We start from the raw sequence: 15869 nt of genomic DNA, 5'->3' as shown, positions 1-15869 counted from the left end.
AACTGAGGAGAGGGATGGTCTAATGGCTAAGACACTAGACTAAAACTTTGGAGAGTAGGGTTCAAATACAAGCTCTGCTTCAGGTTTGCTATGTAACTTTGGACAAGTCACTTAAGTCCAGATTCTCACTGGCCCCTACCTCATTGAAATCTTTGAGGAGCTGGGGCTTAATTGCCTTATTGGTTCCCCATCTGTAAAACTGGGATAATAGTAGTTCCTTACCTCAGAGGTGTTGTGAGGACAAATACATTAAGGTGCTCAGATGCTCTGTAATGGGAGCCATATATGTATCTTAAGTACATAAGTAGACATGGGAGAATTCAAGAAAGGTCTGGATTTCACAAAGCCTCTAGAATTTTTTGAAGTTTTGAGAAACATTTCAGGTTCGCTAAACCTTTTCCTTTAAGCTATTTTTAAAAGGCAGTTTTGAAAACTAACAGGCGTCTGTGCTCTGCAAGGAATATTTTGCAATAAAATAAACTATGGCATTGAGAACCATGTGCTATGCCAAAGCCAAATGGATTGATCATTTGGCTGTGATTAGTCCGATAAATTGCATAGTGTTTCTGTTCCCTGATTGGATAAACACACAAGCACAGACAATGTGAATTCTTAAATGTGCACATTTGAAAGTTTGATTTCCACAAATATTCATGTAACCCACTGATCAGCCTATGTTATAGAGGTGGCTGAAAATTTTCAAATTTTTCAATGAGGGGAAAAAAACCTCTTTCTTCCATTTCTTGACCAGCTCTTGTATTATGTGTGACACACACACACACACACACACACACACACACACACACACACACACACACACACACACACACACATATATTATCTAGAGAGGATTCATAGACTCTATTGCCAGAAGGGACCAATATGATTATTTGGTCCAACCTACAGTATACACAGGCTGTAGAATTTTTCCCAGGAATCCGATTAAGGATATGAGTCTGCTACAGCTGTCAACTGAGGGGGGGATCTTAGGTAAGTCTACACTGCAAATAGGGTGACCAGACAGCAAATGTGAAAAATTGGGACAGGGGGTGGGGAGTAATAGGAGCTTATATAAGAAAAAGACCCCAAAATCAGGAAAGTCCCTGTAAAATCGGGACATCTCACCCTAACTGCAAATTAAGATGTGACTTAATGCTACCTTTAATCTAACTAGTTTAGGTAACAGTAGTGAAGACATGGTGGCATGGACTTTAGTGCAGGCTAGCTGCCCCAGCACAAGCCTGCCATGGTCCCTGGGTAAGTACTCAAGTTGCTAGCTTGTTCTGAAGTCCATGCCACCATGTCTTCACTACTCTTTGTGACCCGCACTAGCTAGCTTGAAACTAGTATGGGTTTGCCTACCCACACTACAATCACACCTTAATTAACAGCAGAGGCACCAACTTCCTGATGTCTTAGGGGGTGCGTGACCCCCTGCTCTGACCCAGGCCCCACCCCCATCCCACCCCTTCCTGCAAGCCCCCTCCCCACCTCTTCCCACCCCTGCTCTGCCCCCACCCCGCCTCTTCCTGACCCATTCCACCCCCTCCCTGCCTCTTCCTGCCCCCTCTCCTCCCACTCACCCCCAGTGCCTTCTGCACACCACTGAACAGCTGATCACTGGCAAGTGGGAGGTGCTGGGAGGGAAGGGGAGGAGCTGATTGGCAGGACTGCCATTGGGTGCGGAGCACCCACTATTTTTTTCCATGGATATTTATGAGAGTAAAATCTGATTATTCCAATATTCGTAGCAAAGGATTGCAAGGTGAAGGTGATCAAAATGAGTTCATTTACCAATTCAAGCAAATGTTTATGGAAAAAAATTTCACATTGGTTGTCCAGCTCTTGTTCTAAATTTGGCAAAATGGGTCCTCCCATCCCAATGGGTGTCCCCCAGTAATTTCTTCATCCAGAACACTTCTTGAGAGAGCTCTTCTAGCCACCGCCATATCAGACGGGGGTTGCCAATTTTTCGTTGGACGTAGTTTGAAGGTTTCCGCACGTGACATGCTCTTCGGTTAAAGATTAATCTTTAATTTCGGGATACTCCAGGACAATCTTGGAGGGTTGGCAACCCTAGAAATGACTTGGATATCAATGTGACTCTCCAGGAAGAGTTAGGCCACCCGTGAATGAGGTCTGACAGGAGCATCTGCTGTGGGCCAGTGGTTTCCCTCAAAGCCCCTTTGAGACAGTGTGGGAAGAAGAGGTGCAGAGTAGGGAAGCAGCCTCATGCTATTAGCTGCTGGGTTTGGAGGGGATGAGGCTGTGACCGAGACCATTGGTGGTCCTGCTAATCCATGCTCCGAGTGGTGTACCTGCAGAAAAACATCTGCAGGATCAGGGAAGCATGCTTAAGAGAGAGTCTCCTTCCCTCCCATGCCGCCTACATCCGATCCAGTCTGTTGAGCTACCTACCACGAGCACAAGTGGTGGGAACAATGGATCCTCATTTTGAGTCAGGTTGGGGTTGCTTTGACCCAGTAGCTTCTGTTCTGTTCTGTTCTCCTGTGCACTACATAGGCACAGCTGAATGAGATCGAGGGTGCAGGTGGGGTTAATTGACCAGGCTCTGTTCTTGAAGGGTAACTGATGCAAATTCCTGGAAAGGTGTTCAATGTATGTGGACAGCGGCAGCTCCAGGCACCAGCGCTCCAAGCACGTGCCTGGGGCAGCAAGCCGTGGGGGGCGCCCTGCCGGTCCCTGCGAGGGCGGCAGTCAGACAGCCTTCGGCGGCATGCCTGCGGGAGGTCCGCCGGTCCTGCAGATTCGGCAGCGGGTACGCCAAAGCCATGGGACCGGCGGACCTCCCGCAGGCATGCCACCGAAGGCTGCCCGACTGCCGTGCTTGGGGCGGCAAAAAAGCTAGAGCCGCCCCTGAACGTGGAGGCTATTCGGGGTTTCCTGATGGATGTGCACCTTCCTTCACTGATGAACGCACATGCTTCTGTATGTTGGATTATTGCCAGATGCCCTTTTACCCCTTCCAACATTTCCCCATTTACATTTGTTCTCCCCATTCCTGCTAAGGACCAGAATGGAAAAAACAAAGACAAAAAAGAACCACTTGGGATTTGATGACTTTCCAAGCCATCGTTTATTTAGCAAAAATGAAATGGGGACTCATGCCAAATGCATGTTTTTTACTCATTTCATTTTACACATAACTCAGAAAAGTAAAGGGGAGGGGGGAGGGGAGAGACTCTGTTGGTGACTGATCCTATATCCTGCGAATAGGTTTACAATTAACACAGGATCATTTATAGCAGCCACTGAATTTTCACTTTCTTCGTTCTAAAAGGGAAAAAAATAATAATTGAAAACACACACAAACTCTAGCTATGTCAGCGTTAATTTTCATCTCCACAGAACACTCGGTCTCCAGGGCACGGAAGGAAATTCCAGAGAGTTAGCCAAGACAATCAGGGTTAATCTGTTTTTTAAAAAGTGTGGCGCAGGCAAGACCTTCACTTTCCCATTCTAAGGTCAGCAATGCTGCTCCAGCAGTGGCAGGCACTCTCTGGTGTGGGGCTGCCTGGCAGTGGGGCACAACCCCAGGGTGGTTTGGTTTGGCTGTGAAGCCAGCATCCAGGTGCATCAGCTATATGAACTGTGGGCGAACATTAAAAACAAAGAGCATGAATCACTCGGGGGTGGAGTCTATGCTCCTTTCGGGTGTGATTAATACCATTTTCAGTTGCGTGAGTGGTGTCACGCTGCTTAGTGACGATGGGATCGTTGAATTAGTATAATAGATTGATGCTTATGTTTGTTATATCAGGACATACTTTCCTTTCCAACATGAATGCAAAACCTGCTTGCTTTCCTACCCGGCATGAGAGAAAAGCAGCCCTGCTGTCTTGCCGAGTTGCTTATTTGTATTGAGGTTTTGCCTGACGGTCCCCATTTAAGGATCAGAGCCCCATTGTGCCAGGCACAGTGCACACATGTAATGAAGACAGCGGTGAGATGACAGCTGGCTACAACAAACAGATGGGGGAAACATAAAAGACCACTGAGTTCTGATTGTAGGCTCTTTCTCTTCCTCCTTGCAACAGCTGAACTATACCAGAGCCTCGTGATTTTCAAGAGTGATTTCAGCTACCCTGCGAACATGTGGCTCAGCGGCAGTAAGCATTTTTGCACAGCAGCGTGAGCCAGAGAAAGACGGCTCCCTCTGTGTTCCCCTCACTGAGGTTACCAAGGAAGATTAGAAGTGGCCTTAGTCAACTTCCCTAAATACTTTCCCCACTGCACAAGCTGAAACAATATTTAGATGGAGATTCCAGATGAAAGTTTTACTTTACACTGTATTATCCACCGGGCCCTGACAGCAGCACACCGTAAGCTTTCAGCAGGATGCCTCTGCACTTTGATTCCACCTCGTGTCCTGCTGTTGGTGCACATCTCATTTGAGACGACAGGGTAAGTGGTGAGGGGCTATTTTTAGAAAAAAAAAGCTTCTACACAGCCCCCTTCAGAAAGTATTTTCTTCTCATTGCAGGTTGGAGACTGGACTGGGACTTAGGAGACAAAGGGTTAAATTCCAAGCTCTGCCACAGATTCCCTGTGGGGCATTGGGTAAGTCAATCTATCTCTCTGTGCCTTAGTTCTCCAGCTGTAAAATGGGAATTACATCTGCCTGCTTCACAGGGATGTTATGAGAGCCATCTCAATAGAGACGAGAAATGGTTCAGTGGTTAGGGCTTGTACCTGGGAGTTAAGAGACCTGACTTCAAATCCCTGCTCTGATACCGCTATCCTGAGTGACATTGGCTAAATCACTTAAGTCTCTTTGCACTTCAGTCCCCCATCTGTGAAAGGGGGATAATAGCACTGCCCTTCCTCACAAGTGCGTTGTGAGGATAAATGATTGTGAGGTTCTCAGATACTACCATAATGTGGGTCACATAAGTTACCTTAGATCTCTTCTTGTTCTCCAGTTTCCCAGATGTTTTGTTCAGTTATGTTAGCCCAGCTGCTCAGTAATTCATACTCAAATAGTGATGAGCCGTGACTTTGCCACTCAAGTTAATGGTTTGTGGATGGTGTGTGTTTGGGGTTACTGTATGTGCTGGTTTTGTTTGGGTGGGTGGTTGTGTTGGTTTGTATCTGAGAGGTTTGTGTTGATTTGTGTGGGTAGCGTATGAGGGGGGTGTGCTGCGGTGAGGGGCTATCTGTGTTTGGGGTTATTGTGTGTTGTGTTGGTTGTGGTGTTGTGTGGGTAATTTTGAAAAACTCTGGCAGCTGGGCCAAGTAATCCACCATCAGTGCAGCCACTCTCATACAACCAATGGAATTGTTGCATGCAAATTATCTGTAGAGAAAGGGTGGTGATTGGTTGAGTCACCTCTGATATCACAATAGTCTAGGACTCTTAGTGTGGCATCGATACATGACTTGCTATCAGACGGGTGTAATTCATAGTCAAAATGTCTGAGAACTTAGAAATTGGATGGTAACAATCCGCAAATCCCAGTGATGATTCAATCCGGCGATATTCTGAACAAAAAGGGCTCTCAACCATGCTTGTAGCTGTTTCCATCACGGCACATTGACTGTACAGACATTCTAGGCTTTAGAGTGACAATCCTGAAATCTTACTTTCATTGCCACCATAGCAGTACTTAACATCCATTTGAAGACTGGGAAATGGCTGACTAAAATATCAGGTCTGGCATTAATTTATTACCAACCTAATAAAAAAAAAACCATGCACACTCTGAGCATGTGATAGTGTGGGTAGTGTTCTACCCACTGGTGGCTTATTTTAGGAGTGAGAAATGTGTCCGGATTAGAACATGGGGAGAACAAAAATTTGGGAGTGTGAGTTGTACTGATGTATAGATGCTTTGGGCCTTTCTGTTCTAAACCTGGCCTTACTGCTCCTACTCCCTCATTGTACATCACTCCTGCTTTGGTCATGATCTTGCCCAGAGTGGCTGAAGGACTGACAAGAGTAAATGCCACAGATGCTCCCAACCCACTGCTTGCTGATGGGGAAACACCATTACTGCAAGTGGTTGGGGTTCTGCTTTTGACTTTTCATGCTTTGAATCACCAGTAGAAAACCTTTTGTGCCTAAAATTTATTACCCTGTCACAGCTGTTCTGAGACCTACTGAAATGTGTTGATAGTCTTAATTCCAGTTCCTAATAGACAAATGTCCACATGACTGGCCTCGCCATCACATTCAGCATTTTCTAGCACAATGTAAGGATCAGCAGAACTTGAACGCAGGCCCGCAGTGCTACGATGTAACCAACATCTCCAAACTGCTACCTGGCAACAGCTGTAACTAGCCTGCTCCCTGTGACCCACAATCGGCAGAGGTTGCACGCCATGGGAAGTGCTGCCTCGAGGGGTCTGACTGACTGTGGTCTTAGCAATCCTTGACTGATGGGTACTTCTTCACTACCCGCCGTGTCGATTTATCCGGGATTGATATCGTTAAGACGCGATATATCGATCCCCGAACGCGCTCACTGTCGACTCCGGAACTCCACCAGAACGAGCGGCGGTAGTGCAGTCAACGGGGGAGCCGTGGCCATCGATCCCGCGCCGTCTGGACCCCAGGTAATTCGATCCAAGATACTTCGACTTCAGCTACGCTATTCGTGTTCTATCACAGCTCTGGGAAGGGAGTGGGGTCTAGTGGGTTACAGTGGGGGGCAGATACATCTGGGTTCTATATAAGAACATCAGAATGGCCATACTGGGTAAGACCAATGGTCCATCTAGCCCAGTATCCTGTCTTCCGACAGTGGCCAATGCCAGGTGTTTCAGAGGGAATGAACAGAACAGGGCAATAATCAAGTAATTCATTCCCTGTCGCCCTCTCCCAGCTTCTGGCAAACAGAGGCTTGGGACACACAGAACATGGTGTTGGCCTTCACAACATCCCCAAGCAAAGAGTTCCACGGGTTGACTGTGAATAAATACTTTCTTTTGTTTGTTTTAAAGGTGCTACCTATTAATTTCATTGGGTGGCCCCTCGTTCTTGTGTTATGTGAAGGAGAAAATAACATTTCCTTATTCAATTTTTCCACACCATTCATGACTTTATAGACCTCTATCATATCCCCCCTTAGTCATCTCTTTTCCAAGCTGAAAAGTCCAAGTCTTTTTAATTTCTCCTCATATGGAAGCTGTTCCATACCGCTAATCGTTTCTGTTCCCCTTCTCTGTACCTTTTCCAAATCCAATGTATCTTTTTTGAGATGGGTTGACCAAATCTGCATGCAGTATTCAATATGTGGGCGTAACATGGATTTATATAGAGGCAACATGATATTTTCTGTCATATTATTTATCCCTTTCCTAATGATTCCCAATGTTCTGTTAATTTTTTTTTTGACTGCTGGTTCACATAGAGCAGATGTTTTCAGAGAACTATCCACAATGACTCCAAGATCACTTTCTCAGCTAATTTAGACCCCATCATTTTGTATGTATGTTTGGGATTATATTTTGCCATGTGCATTACTTTACATTTATCAACATTGAATTTCATCTCCTTTGTGTTGCCCAGTCACCCAGTTTTGTGAGATCCCTTTGTAACTCTTTGCAGTCAGCTTTGGACTTAACTATCTTGGGTAATTTTGTATCAGCTACAAATTTTGCCACCTCACTTGCCACCCTTTTTCCAGATCATTTATGAATATGTTGAACAGCACTGGTCCCAAATCAGACCCCTGGGGGACACCACTAGTTACTTCTCTCCCTTCTCACCATTTATTCCTACACTTTGTTTCCCGACTTTTAATTGCAGTGTCTGGCAATGTTTTCAGGATCATCTAACAATTCTTAATTTAATTTAATGACAAGCCTTTTGTTATCTTAATATCTTAATCACCCTGCCTCTGTTTATTACAAACTTCCTGCCCCAAAGGCAGAAACTGTGATCAGCACAGAACTCAGCACATATCACATTCAAGCTGTGTTGCAGTTAAGAGCTCCATCTGGGGCTAGGGCATGCGCTAGGGTGACCAGATGTCCCGATTTTATAGGGACAGTCCCAATGTCGGGGTCTTTTTTTAATATAAGTGCCTATTACCCCCCTCCCCCTCCCCATCCTGATTTTTCACATTTGCTGTCGGGTCACCCTAGCATGCACTGTGAGCAGACCTCAGGTACAAAACATGGGGGTGGGGGGTGTCTAAAGCCCCCACTTTCCCCCCAAATGGCACCCCTGCCCTCAGTCCCCCGACCTGTGAAGATGGCTCATGATCCTGAAATGACATAATGATTCTCCTGCAGCTATACCAGCCATCCTCCTGGCTCCCGCACCCATTACAAGATGATCAGCAAGTGACAGGTGTGAGTCTCCACTGTTCCTCTATCCCCCACTGTTGCAGCTGTTGAAGGAGGAAATGATACGGGGTTGAGGGAGGCTGTGAGAGGGGGAATGTGTAGATTAAATAAACATCCACTGCAGAGTGCTGTCCAGGAAAGGCCTGTGAGGTGCCCCTCTCACACTCTCAGTAGAAATATTTTCAAACATTTGTCATCCCCACTGTTTTGTATTTGCCTATCATTAGTTCTAATTAGTACCATCTGTATTCCCAGTTCACTTGGCTGACTGAATAATTCAGCGGTGCTTACACTCCTACTGCCAGCTACAACATGACAAGGAGCTGTTCCTTCACAATCCAGGTTCTTTACTCTATTCACTGCAATCCTTTCCCCCTGGTGCATTCATCTTGGTGCAGAAATCCTGAAATTCTTCTGAGATTGTTGCACAAGAAACAGGAAGCAGCTTTCAATGCTGCCTTCCAACAGCCTCTCTGACCCGGGGGATCCTACAGATAGTCACAGCAGAAATAATTACTGGGCCTCTATTCTTATTATTATTTGTTAAACCTGTGTGAATCCAGTTTCCGTGAAAGTTGCAAGACTGGTAGCTCAGAGAGTGGTATCATTTGACCAGCTATGGCGCAGGCAACTGTGAGTTTCTCCATGCTTCTCAACAACCCCAGCCCACAAAGGAGTGAGAGGATAATAAAGTCTCATTGGTCTGTTCGGTTCTTGGCCTGCACGGTTGCCAGTAGCACTGGTTGAAAATTTTCTGTCGAAAATTTTTCCCAGGGGAAAATTGGGTTTTTGTCTCAGTGAAAATGTTCACTGAAAGAATGACTGCTTTCCACAGAGCTTGGCCGGTAGCTTATTTTTATTTAAAAAAAAAATCTGTAAGATTTTGGTTTTTGGAATTTGGGTTTTTGACAAAAATTAAAATCATTTTTGTATACATTTTCCATGGGGAGGGGAAAGAACCTAATTTCTGCTCAGCCCTACTTACCAGTTGTGATGGTGTTTCTGGTCAACTAGGAATTAGATTGAGACCACCAAGCTCATTTCATATAACACAAGCCATAGGCCAGTCATCAGAGGTTCTTCATCCCATTAGCAGTCTCCAGAGCCGTCTAGTCCTTGTCACTAGCCTTTTCTTAAATCTTAAAAAGCTATTAAAATTGTTGGGATTTTTCCCTCCCAGCTTGTCCTGTTGGAATTTGTTTTTCTCTAATTAGCTTGGAGAAAGGATCTGGCGCAGACTGCTGTATTCTTCTTGCTTTTGTCCACACCACCACATCCTCCCTTCACTATATGGCCCTGCAGGACCCACTGGGCCAACGTGCGCTCACGTTTACGCTGGGCCCTGTGTCATTGCACCGGTGTAACTGGGAGCAGGATTTGTGGCCGTGATTGCACTGCTCCCCATTTGACTCCTGTAAGAAGTATCTCTCCCTTGAGTTCAGACTGATCAGTCTATGGGTATGTCTACACTACCCGCCGAATCGGTGGGCAGCGATCGATCCAGCGGGGATCGATTTATCGCGTCTAGTCTAGATGCAATAAATTGACACACACACCCCGAGCGCTCTCCCATAGACTCCTGTACTCCAGCGCCGCGAGAGACACAGGCGGAGTTGACGGGGGAGTGGCAGCAGTCGACTCACTGTAGTGAAGACACTATGGTAAGTCGATCTAAGTACGTCAACTTCAGCTACGTTATTCATGTAGCTGAAGTTGCATAACTCAGATCGATTTCTCCTCCCCTCCCCTCCCCTCCTCCCCAGTGTAGACCAGGCCTATGTTGTTTAGGACCTAACCCTGTCACCTTCACTATTTCCTGTGGCCCGGGGCCACACTGCAGCCTGATGAGCTGTGTGGTGGCACCTCATGATGAGAGGAATCCCTCTCAAAGGGATGGCTCTCATCATGTCTGCTTAGAGTGAGTAGAGCTGGAAAGGGGTAGCCTAGAGTACAGTAACAAAACCTGTGTTCTTCTAGACACTAGTCTCTGAAAATCAGTCCAGGAATTTATCCTCCTCCTCAGATTTCCACCACTCCTACTCCCTGCTCCTTTTCCACCTCCTTTCCTCTCATTATTCTCCCCCACTCTGCCACCCCTGTGCTGCTGCTGACACTTTTACTTTGCAAATTTTGGGCCAGAGTCTGCCTTTATTTTCACCAATGTCAATCCAGAGTAACTCCACTGACATCAGTAGAGTTACACTGGTGTTAAGTCCACAGTAACTGAGGCCAGAATTTGGCTCTAAACTTTCACACCTTGATTCCGTTTTGCCTGTCTTTGGGCCTGGTTCTGAACTCATTTACTCCAGTTTAAATCAAGAATCACTCTACTGAAGTCAACAGAGTTACACCTGTGTGAGATCAAAATGAGGCCTTTTCTGTCCACCCTTTTCTGCTAGTTCTTGTGTTTGAGTTGCTGCTTAAACTGCCCTTTGGTCCACAATCTTTGTAGCTTGCTCCGATGTAACTGTTAGGTTCTTTCAGCACTTCTCCCTGTGTTGCTGTGGAAACCTCATAATCTTTTGTGTATGTGTGTGTTTTTACTTTGCTAGGAGTTGATGGAAATATCACTGACAGCTCTATCTTAGCTACATGGGTCCAAAGCTATGTATTCTTTGTCTGATTTCTGCAGGCATTTCCTTTTAAAATCTGATACACACCAGTTGTACCTGGTGATTTTTTCACTAGGCAGGGGTGAATCAGTTTGGAACAAGTTCATTTTAGGATGCGCCACTCGAAGCTTCACCCTGAACTCAAATCAAACTTTCTTTTGAGGGTGGAAGTACCCTTCTTTCCACTTCTGTTATTCATTCTTATGTATATATTTCTGGGTTCTGTCTGGGTCTAGAAATGTATACCTCAAGACGGCAGTTCTCATGGTTTCTTTGGTCCCAGTGAAAGGTTATGAAATCTTGCAAGCAAGCTCATGATCAGATGTACAACCCCAAGATTTTCAGAGAAACTTTGGATGAAAGACTGAATTATGCTTATTTAAGCCTCCAAACCTTTTGGAGTTTTTCTATTGCTAGTTTTCAGATATCAGCTACTGACAAAGATTTGGATGGTCTCAAGAGAATTCTTCCATCCTTAGCCACGCTGGAACTGCCTACCAGTGGAAAACAGGCAATTTCTAGTTTTGGATCTCACCCAGAAGCCAGACCTGCATGATGAATGCACATGCATCTGTTTGTATCTGAACCACCCTGAAATTTCATCAGAATCACCCTTGAAGTTCGTATCTGAGGCTCTGGGCGGCTCATCTCTAATTACAATAAAATGTTCCTTTTATTAAGTAGCATAACAGGCACAGATTACATGAATGGCACCAAAGTTTCTCCACTCCCCAAACCAGAGATCAAATGCCTCCGGTATCTATTTCTGATCTGATCTTTTTATTTGGCAATGGTACCGATATTATTGGACAGTTGTGTATCAGCCACTGGTATCAATAATGCCTTCTTTCTCTCTCTCCCCCCCCCCCCCCCCCCCCGTCTTTTAAATCAGCATGTAACCAACAATCTCTTAGCACTCAATCTGAAGGGCTTTCCAGCAGGCATGGTACAGCTGTTCCTTGTAGTAGCCTGGCTTCAAATGTAACGTATTCAGACCCTTCAGTACACAGCCTGCGTATGTGGTCTTTTTTTCCAGGCCATAGAGATATCTGGATAAACAATGTTGTGGCTGACAAATGGATTGCTCTATTTCTGGTATGAGAAAGTCAAATTGGACAGGAGAAGGAAAGCTAATAAAACTTAATCTCAACTGTCATTCAAGACGAAATCTCCTAGGAAAACTTGTTGATTTCAAATATCTACAGTTTTTAAACAGATTGTCAGTGGAATTGTCAGTATAGTGGAAACGAGGACCTGGAATAATGAGAGGGGCAATAAAACTACTCACTGGGGTATCAAAGCACATCTATATTAGAGTAAACTAGTCACTTTCCTGTGGTTTCAGGTCTAGACTGCTACTGACTTCCATGGAAGTTGGCTTAGGTGCCTGGGGAGGAACAGGAAAGGCACAACACCTATTCCACCACAGCACCAGATCCAGATAAGACCAAATGCTACCACTACCCTCTCCTGGGTGGAATTGGATCTGCTCAGTTGTGTGCCACAGGCTTTCTAATGTAGTAAGAACATATAGATGACCGCCTTTAGTTAAAAAGGGATGGGCTTATGCTTCTAGGATTCCAGCATACACACACAAGCGGCAGTGAACTTCGTTACCCTTTTGGATTAAAGGTTAAAGGGGGGCAGGGGGCTATATAAACCTAAGACAGCGTAAGTCATCTGTGGTCATTTCAGTTACCAAAGCTCACAGGTTGGTGGTATCAGCAGAGCTGGAATTTGGAACCTCCTGCCTGGGTTTTGGAACTGGAACCACTTGGGCTAATAGAAAGTCTGAGCCTATGGCACAGCGTTCAAGTGCTAATTTCTGATTCTATCCAGCAGAAGGAAGTAGTGGACGTAACCACTTGCTAGTTCATTACAATTGCAATATAAAATGAGTGCAATATATAATTTATTATACATGGCTAGTTTTGAAGCTATTGCTATGAGCCGCTGTTATTTGAGAGTCGCCTAATTGGCACGTTTTAGTGCCTTCTTAATTCTGTGCCATGTAAGAAGTTTCAACGGTAGCAATATACTACTATTTAGTAACATGTTAAATAGGGTTGCGGGATGATTTAGTTGGGGTTGGTCCTGCTTTGAGCAGGGGGTTGGACTAGATGGCCTCCTGAGGTCTCTTCTATGATTGTATGAACTTTCTAATTGCACAAAACCGAACACCCTTGCCCCGCCCCTTGCCCTGCCCCTTCTCTGAGGCCCTGCCTCCCGCTTACTCCATCTCCCCTCCCTCTGTCACTCACTCTCCCCCACCCTTGCTCACTTACCCCAGGCTGGGGCAGAGGGTTGGAGAGGGGGGAGGGCTCCAGCTGGGGGTTCGGGATTTGGGGTGGGGCCAGGGATGAGGGGTTGGGGTCCAGGAGGGAGCTCCGGGCTGAGGCCAAGGGTTTGGAGTGAGGGAGGGGGCTCAGGGCTGGGTCAGGGGGTTGGGGTGCAGGCTGAGGGCTCTGGGAGGGAGTTTGGGTGCAGGAGGGGGCTCGGGGCTGCGTCTGTGTCTTTTACCTTTCTGCTTTATGCACCAAAATACCAGTGATTGTTAGGTTGTCATTTTGCATTTTATGACTGCAGTGGAGCTAGAGAATTGGTGAGAGTCGAGAGACCAGCTTTTGAGCTTACGCAGTTCTGGAAAACTTACTCAGGCCATGTCTACACTACCACTTATGTCGGCAAAACTTATGTCACTCATGGGTGTGAATATTCCACCCCCCATAGCAATATAAGTTGTGCGGGCATCAGTTGCAGGGTGCACAGTGCTATGTCAGTGGGCGAGCTTCTCCTGCCAACATAGCTACCACTCCTTGTTGAGGGTGGTTTAATTACGTTGACAGGAGAGCGACTACACGAGAGATCTTACAACAGCACAGCTGCATCGGTACAGCTGTGCCATTGTAAGCTCTCTAGTGAAGAGAGAGCCTCAGACTGTCAAAACTAAATACAAGGTGGAACAGATTTTATTATAAACAGTTAACGTATATTTCAAGGTGAAGTGGGCCATTAACACCCCAAGCGGGGAAGCAGCTGGGGGGAGGAGGGTTGTTGGTGGGTTAATTGTAATAAGCCATAAATCCAGTTTCTCTGTTCAATCCATGATTTTTAGTGTCTAGAAAAGTGATAAATTTAAGCTCCCAGGCTTGTCTTTTGAATGTGTTGTGAAGGTTTCCTTTGAGGATGAGAACCGATAGGTCAGATATAGAGTGATCACTTTGTGAAAAGTGTTCACCCACAGGTGATAGGTTTTTTTTGTCTTTTATTGTTTTCCTGTGTGAGTTTATTTGAAAACATAGTGATTGTCTGGTTTCACCCACATAGTTGTTGAGATATTTAGTATACTAGGTGAGGTACACCACATGTAATTATAAGCATGCGAACAGGTACGGCTTTAGAAAGAGCAGGGCCCCCAGGAATCAGGCCCTGCTCCGGCCAGGGTCGTAGGGCTTCGGGCCGGAGCCGCTGGGGCCAGGTCCGGGGGTGTTTGACTGGGGCCGGGCCAGAGCTGTGGGGCCGGGGCTGGGCCGGCGCACTTGGCCAGAACCGGGGCCGGTGCCCCGGGGCCCGAGCTGAGCCGGGCCAGAGCTGCTCGGGCCGGGGTCAGGGGTGCTCAGCTGGCGCCAGGACCAGGCCGGAGCCACTCGGGCCGGGGCCAGGGGTGCTTGGCCGGCACCAGGACCAGGCCGGAGCCGCTCGGGCCAGAGCTGGGGTTGCTCGGCCGGAACCGGGGCCGGTGCCCCCGGGACCGAGCCGGGCCGGAGCCAGAGCCGCTGTGGCCGGGTCCAGGGGTGCTCGGCTGGGGCCGGGTCCGGAGGGAGCCGCTCGGCCGGGGCCGGACTGGGCCGCGCCCTCCCACCCCCCTCCTCGCGCCCCTCCACCCCAGCTTACCTGCTGCCGCCTGCCCCTGGTTGTTTTCAGACTTCCCGCAAAAAGCAGGGGAGGGGGAGGAGCAGGGGGAGGAGCGTTCAGGAGAGGGGAGGAGGGGGAAGGGAGCTGGGGGCGGGGTGGACAGCTGCGGGGCCCTCTTAGGCGTGGGGCCCGATTCAGCGGAATCGGCTGAATCGGCCTAAAGCCGGCCCTGCATGTGAAGGTCCCAAGGATATTGAAAGGTGTGTATGCGGGTTGTTGATCAGCGTAGTGGACACATCTGCAGGTTCTGCATCTGTTGTTTTGGCAGGGTCTGGTGCTGCTTTGAGTTGATGTGTCCTGGTCTGTGGGGAACTTGCTTCTGATGATGAGCTTGGAGAGGTTGGGGAGTTGTTTGAAGGCCAGAAGAGGTGGTTCAGGAAAGGTTTATTTCATGATAGGGTCCCCATTGAGTATGGCTTGTAGTTAAAACAAAGATCAGAAGCACTGGAAAGTAAAACGGGAGACTAAGGAGTAAGCAAATTTCTAAAATGAAGCACGTTTGGAACCAATTTCTTAGAGCTTTGCTACGTAACAGATGGAAGCTGGTTATGTATCACAGAGCAATCCTCGCTGAGCACCTGTTGAACTCCTCTGAGATCCTGAAGATTAAGATTCACTTTGTCATAAAATTAATGTGAAAGGGCCTTTAGTTATATGACCCTGAGAATGAATGGAGTGTCACCATTGCCACAAAACTTGCTAGGTTCAATAAAAGCGCGTATTGGGCCCTTATCTTAAAACACAGCCACAGTTTACTGATCTGAAATGATCAATCAGCCTAATTGCATCTGATACTTATTAGACCATAACTGCTGTTTAGCCATAAACAGCTGAACACACTAAATTTATCAGCTGGGTAATGGTTTTCAGTAAATGAATCACCGTCACAGAAGCATAAATGGTGCGAACAAACACACCCTCAGAATGTGTTAGGTAGCCTCATGGCTTTGTTCAGTTTTTGAAGGCACAGTAATATGGAGCAATAAAGAAAGCTCCTGGACCATATACCACACTGCCTTACATCTGATG

General features: G+C 46.8%; 1 long non-coding RNA gene across 1 annotated transcript in view; it reads left to right on the top strand.

Annotated features, from left to right (window-relative positions):
• Window positions 1-3226: 3226 nt before the first annotated feature.
• The window catches only part of LOC122174203 (uncharacterized), a 44471-nt gene continuing 31828 nt past the window's right edge, over window positions 3227-15869 (top strand). Inside the window, exons 1-2 of the long non-coding RNA XR_006175716.2 lie at window positions 3227-4425; window positions 4482-4581. This is a non-coding gene — a long non-coding RNA (uncharacterized LOC122174203). The remainder of the gene's footprint in view (window positions 4426-4481; window positions 4582-15869) is intronic.

The sequence above is a fragment of the Chrysemys picta genome, chromosome 5 (genome assembly GCF_011386835.1).
Source record: "Chrysemys picta bellii isolate R12L10 chromosome 5, ASM1138683v2, whole genome shotgun sequence".
NCBI lineage: Eukaryota > Metazoa > Chordata > Testudines > Emydidae > Chrysemys > Chrysemys picta.
This window is presented reverse-complemented; position numbering and strand designations above follow the sequence as displayed.